This window comes from Kogia breviceps, chromosome 14 (assembly GCF_026419965.1).
Source record: "Kogia breviceps isolate mKogBre1 chromosome 14, mKogBre1 haplotype 1, whole genome shotgun sequence".
Classification (NCBI taxonomy): Eukaryota; Metazoa; Chordata; class Mammalia; order Artiodactyla; family Physeteridae; genus Kogia; species Kogia breviceps.
In genome coordinates, this window is record NC_081323.1 from 44,442,774 (window position 1) to 44,449,815 (window position 7,042).

Here is a 7,042-nt window from a genome sequence, read left to right on the forward strand (position 1 = left end):
ATTAGAAACAGTGAGTTAGTTCACAGGATGATAGTTTTGCCCAACAGAGAAGAACAGAGATAAAATTCCCTTTTTGGGAGAGCATGGTTCCGCTTTACTTTTCTTTCTTGCCAGGGTTGCTGAATTGTAAAACTGGTAATGCAAGTTTATATCAATTGGCCTTCTAGCCTAAGAACTGATTGAGCTAAAGATACTAATAGCAAAGAGGCCTATAGTGAGGCAAAATGTTTTCCTTATCCACAATCCAAACACTAAGATTAGATTGATTTTTCTTTGTTTAAAAATTAGTAAAAAGAAACAAACTAACGTGGCAGCTAAGAAAATATTTTATTACTGAGATGGAGAATCAAGATACAAAGGGCAGAGTTCTTTGGGGAGATATCTAATTCAAGAAGAAAGAGCATGTTCCAGAAAACAACTGCAATGCATTCTCGATATAATTAAGGTATGTACTCAAAGTCAGAGATGAATGAAGCATGATAGTATAGCAGAGGTGATGAGGTAGGTGGCTGATGAGCAATCATAAATGGGGGTTAAAAGAAAAGGAAGAGTTTAGTTACAAAATTTAAATCTTCAAAAGATCAGTAGAGTGGAATCAAACCTGTATAAAATCAAATCAGTGATAGGAAGAGAAAACTTGAGAAGTTTCCCAGAATATAGAGGAAAAGATGTAAGATGAAAAAGATGAGAGAAAAAATAGTAGACACTGAGGAGGGAGGAAGGAGCCCCAGCATCAGATAATTGGTGATTGTGAAGATTAGATGCAAAACACAGACATATCAGGGGATAAAAAGAAGAAACTTTTCTTGAACTGAAGAAAAAACCTAGCAGAAGAAAACAATAATCTTTAAGATTATGTGTCCACCCTCCAAGATGGCCCCTAAAGATCCCTGCCTGCTGGTATTCACATTAAATTAGGGTAGGTCTGTGTGACCAATGAAACATGGCAGAAGTGATAGTCTGTCGCTTCCAAGATTAGTTTATAAAGACACTGTAGCTCTGTTTTGGCAGTTCTTTCTGTTGGATCACTCTCTCTTGAGGAATCAAGCTACCATGTCATGTGCAGCTTTATGGGGAGGCCCATAAGGGGAGGAACTGAGGTCCTCCTATCAACAGCCATGTGATGACCCTCCTGCTCTAGCCAGTCTTCAGGTGACTACAGCCCCCAACAACATATGGACTGCAACCTCACGAGAGATACTGTGATAGACCCATCCAGCTAAGCTGTTCCAGATTCTTGGAGAGAAAATGTTTTTTGTTTTAAGCTGCTAAATTTTGGGGGTAATTTGTTATGGAGCAATAGGTAAATAATGCAACCAGCCATAAAGTAGAGGTGGGAGATTGAAGGGAGTTTAGGAAATAACTGGCAAGAGAGAGAAAATCCAAGTGAGTAGAACATATCTAAATGCTAATGGGAGAATTCAGTAGACAAGGAGAAAGCGTGGGGATACTGTATGGAGAAGCGGATATGTAATAGAATGAGGTTCCTGAGATGGAGGGTGGGGTGGGATGCAGGGGGCTGGTATAAGGATTGATTTTCAATAAGAGCAGGAGCATTTTTAAGGTACTCACAATCAAATGCTCATTTGCCTGCCCATTTAGGCATTTGAGTTTGAGATCCTATGAGAGAGGCAAAAGTCTAACAAGCTTAATTGAGAAAATACAAATATATAACGTTAATAACAAAAAAGGGAATATTATGGGAAATATGAACGAGATTAAAACCGTTGTAAGCAAAATGATATACCATTCTAAACTGAAGAATTCAGGTGAGGTTTTCTCCTAAGACAGTTATTAATTATTAATAGCCAGAATTGTTTCATAGAATAGAAAAGTCAGAATAATAAACGTGGGAGAAATGGAAACAGCTGCCAGAGAATCACATCAAGAAAGGTGTTGGACATGTATGATTTCACAGATTATTTCATTTAAACTCTAAAGTTGTGTTGTCCAGTACAATAAGCGACAAGTCCCATGTAACTATTTAAATTTAAATTAACCATTTAAAATTAAGTACAATTTAAAATTCAGTTTCTCAGTTGCACTAGCCTCTTTTCAAGTGCTAAATAGGCAAATGTGGCTAGTGACTGCCATATTGGACAGCACTGATAGAGAACATTTCCATCATCACAAAAAGTTTTATGGGCCAGTGTTGCTCTAAAGGAATAGATAATTTTTGTCTGATAATTTTTGTTTCCAGGAACATAAAGAGGCCATGAGTCTTCCAATTTATTTTGTGAAACTATAATAACTTTGATGCCAAACACTGCCAAGATGACATCACAAAAGTTAGAAACCCATCTTGTATATGAATAGAAGCAGGCATTCTGAATAAACCTCTGGTACTTCAAATCTAGGTACTCATTCAGGAATAATCCAACACTGACATTCTGGAAGTATAGTACAAGGATTTTATAATAATAGGAAATTCATTAATATAATTTAACACATCAGTAGAGAAAAGGAGAAAAACATAATTGTCTTTATAAATACAAAAGAAGTATTTGATGAAAATTAAACAGTCATTCCTAAATAAACTGAGACAAGAAAGAACTTTGTTCAGTATGTTAATGCATAACCTTCTTAGACATCAATATCTTCCCAAACCTCATCCCAAACAGCCCAACCTATATTTAATGATAAAATACCATAGGTATTCCAATTACAATGAGGAATAAGGCAAAACCAAGTCTGCTCTCATTTCTATAATTTAATATTGCTCTAGAAGTTTCAGTATATAATAATAAAAGAGTAAGAGGTATAAATAAAGGAAAGGAAGAGAGAAATTTTATAATAAATTTTTAAGACAATGTGGATATTTACCTAGGAAAGTCCAAGAGAATCAATTACAAAATAATATGAAAGTTCAGTGTGATAGTTAATTTTATGTGTCAACTTGACTCACCTAAGGGATGCCCAGGGAACTGGTCAAACGTTAATTCTGGGTGTGTCTGTGAGGGTGTTTCTGGAAGAGATTAGCATTTGATTCAGTACACTGAGTAAAGAGGTTTGCCCTCATCAATGTGGGGGCATTATCTAATCTGTTGAGGGCCCCAGCGAGACAAAAAGGCAAAGGAAGAGTGAATTCTTTCTCTGTTCTTGAGCTAGGAATTTCAACCTCTCTTGCTATCAGAGCTTCTGGTTCTTGGGTCTTTGGACCCTAGGACTTAATATCAGGCTGGATCTCCAGACTCCCAACTAGAGCTGATTACACTGTTGGCTTTCTTGGTTCTCCAGCGTACACATGGCAGACTGTGGGACTGCTTGGCCTCCCTAGCTGTGTTAGCCAATTCCTATAATTAAATCTCCTCTTATATATCTCTCTATATATCCTATTGATTCTGTTTTTCTGGGAACCCCTGATTTATACATTCAGTAAGGCATGAGAAAAGTAAGCTGGCCCCTGATAACCAAGTACAGACCTCACAGCCAGGCCGTGGTGTTTTCCCATTGAACAGAAACAGATTATTTCATTCAGACAAGGCCAGTCTGTGACCCTGATGGATCAAGACAAAACCTAAATCTCTCCATAATCATGTTGGAACCCAGACAAAAACATGAACATTGTCTAAAACATGAAAATAACCAATAGCCAACGTCCAGGATAAGAGACATGACTCTGCTTCTTTACCTCAGTTCATTCCCCCTGCCTACTAGACAAGAATGATTCAGATACCTAATCACAGAATTGTCTCTGTTTCCTGACAGTATCCAATCCAGAGCAAAGCCCTGCTTCCTGAGCCCTCCCCCAAATCACCTCACATAAGTCCCAATCCTGTCAGTCCTTTATAACATCCTCCTACTGAGATGCCCATGGTTCTCTTTGCTGTGCATTTTCCCTTGTTTTAATGAACAATAAACCCAATTTGTTTAACTACAGGTGTGTTCCTGGGGGTCTTCAGCTGATGGACATTGGCAGGTGACTATTAAAAAACACAGGTACATATAGTTACACAAGATGTTATCATTGGGATATCTCTGTATTATTTCCTACAACTGCATGTGAATTTATAATTATCTAAAAAAATTTTATTTAAAAAGAATTTTTAAAAAACTGTACAACAATAACAGCAGTTAACAGCATCAACAACCATAAACCTTCCTATATCCTCCAATAACCAGTAAGGAAAACTCAATAGATAAAGAACACACACAGAAGTTTATGCATTTTTTTAAGTCCTGAAAGGAAATACAACTAAGTATTAACTATGGTTACCTCCTAGTTTGTAGAACATGGAGTGATTTTCTTTTTTTAATTGATATATTCTCCATACTTTCAATGATGAACATACAGCATTTTAACAGCCAGGTTGTTATTTTCTGAAAGGAGTGACTAACAGGAGATAGTTGAAATTCTAAAATGAGATCCCTGTGTTTGGAAATCATAAGGGTATAGAAAGTAGGCTGCAGAACTGAAAGAATTTTCAGCATTTTCCAGCTCACAGGGAGCTCATGCCTGCTCCCAAATGGGACGGAACAGGGGAGGTGGCAGATGAGGGCACAAGTAAAGCTGATGTCTGAGATGCGACAACTCTTCCCACTTGTTCTGACAACACAGATGCTCCTTTCTTCTTCTCGGCCAGCAAAAGCATCACATGGAGTGTTCAGGCCTCTTAGATCCTGGCCTTAAGTGTGACCATTGACAATGTTGAATTTTACCCAAGTCCTATATTCCTGGAAAACTATGATAGTTAAGAAATCCTCCCACCCCTTTGTGTGTGGTAAACAAAAGGTGCTTACTGCAAAGAACCACCCTTCCCCATAAAATTTAGACAGGACTCATAGATGCCTCCCTTCCACCCTGTTTACCTAAAGGCCCCTTTAATTTTCCATTCTTTGCCTCATAAACAATTGGCTAAACTGCTTGCTCCCACTAATTGGAACAAAATGCTTGTTTACCAAACTCTGGTTAAGTTTCTCTCCTTTCCCCAGGTGTTTGAACTTTGGTCCACCCTCAGACTGAGCTGAGACACAGCCCATCCTCAACAGCCCCTCCTGAGTATAGGCTGGCATGAGGGTAAAATATTCTCTAACCTACAACCTAGCCACTCCCTTTCACCCTTTGTCCCCTTATGGTTCTTTCTAGATTGTTTACTCCTCCCTGTAAAAGAGGGAGGGACACCTGCCTAAACGCTGGGACACTTGCGGACTTTATGGTCAAAGTTAATCCCTACTGCAATAGTCCCTTCCCTTCCTTTACAATAAATGTGTTGCATAAGATCTCTCCTTACTAAGTACAGATTCCTTTTTTACTTAACTCCATATAAATATGAAAGAAAATAATACAAAAGTGAAACACCAAATTCCACTTAGGTGTAAGGATGGGAGTCAATATGAACATCCACTCACAGGAAGAAGTTCCAGAACCCAAATTTTAGTTGAAAATAAGGCACCTACATGGATGGAACCAATAAAAGCAACAACCCAGGGTGGAGAGATGTAGGAATGTGGTATGAAAATTGCCACATTGCAAGCCAAAGAGAAAAGGGTGTCAGCTCCAAAACCTGACTGTAAGTATTGCTGGGAAATATTATAAAGCATGAAGAATAAAAAGATGATCCATTCTATATAATCTTAAATCTAGAGAAAAAGTGTTGTAGGAGACAAGCTTTGTTGTTGCAAAATCTGTGTAGGATTTTCTTGGTTTGCCAGTTTTCCTGAGAGAACATTTTTTGCATGTGGTTTTTCTTCCAACGCCACATTTTCAAGCTTATATTGTTCTGGTGAACAGAAACAAGACTCTGATTTGGTTTGACACTTTATGCAGAGCAGAATGTCAGCTCTCTGAAAAAAATAATGTTCCACCTGTAGGAGGATTATTAAAAGGCATAAAACTTTATAACCATTAAGCAAAAACAGGCTGATAGTTATGTTTATTAAGGATAATTATAGCATTTAACCTTGAGGGCATGAATTGGTCAAGTGGGTAATTTAATCTGGCAGACATCAAAATTATGTTTAAATAGTACAGAAAGGAGACAAAGCATGCAGAGATGATTGTGGGATGAGCTCAAAAACCTTTTGAACACATTTTGAACACCTTTCGAAGTCTTGTAACTATTTCCTTTTCTTATTTCTCTCCCTACTTTGAGTCAGTTTCATCTGTAGATTGTGTCTTTTGGGGAAATTAGGGACTGTTTTCACTCAAGTGAGATTATAATCACTTCAGTTTATTGTCATCCACTGAATATCTGAACTCCATAGCCACTCAGATTTAGTGGGTCTTCCTATGAATTAGCAAAGTGGGGAGGAATTGAGTGACTGAAAGTTAATTCCTTGGTTTCTGTTTGGGTTATAGAGCTAAGTGTTTCTGAAAAATTAATCAAATAAAGGACTTGGTACTCATCTGAGTAGTCCTAATATTTTCTTTGAGAAACAAGCTATAAGACTTTACAGCAGCTTGGCCTCATTTTTCTCATATGTAACACAGAAATTTGCATTAGATTTTTTTTTGAGAGAGAATCTCTAAGCATTAATGGGGAAACTTGAGCCATAGTCAACACATACTAATGGAAATTAGACTCAGCAATGATCCACCTCTTTCTTTCTGGTCTTAGTTTAGTTAATATCTACCCATATTTCTGATCTTGGCATGTGTCATTTTTTCAGGGTTGCACTTTTTCATACAGTCATAGGTTTATTTCATTAATATCTGGATTCTCCACTAGGCTTTGAGCCCCACGAAGGTAGGGATATTGCTGTTTTTTGTTTCCCTTACCTACCCTCTTACTAGCACAATGCTTGACCTATAGTAGGTTCTCAATAAATATTTGTTGAATGCTGAGTGAATGAGAAGACAATGGATCCCTAGGGGGAAATTGTTAAAGGAGGTCTCTCTTGGTACAAACACAGGAGCAACTAGGCTGGATAACCTGTCACTAGGTTTTTTGGTTATTCCCACTCAAAGTGTATAGTAAGAAGGTCTTTTCTTCAGCACTGTCCTACAGTCCTCATCCCTCACCCTTCAAGGCCATCAACCCATTTGTCTGCTCACTGACATCAGGATAACCTGGTGAGGTCACATGATCTTAACCCAGAATCT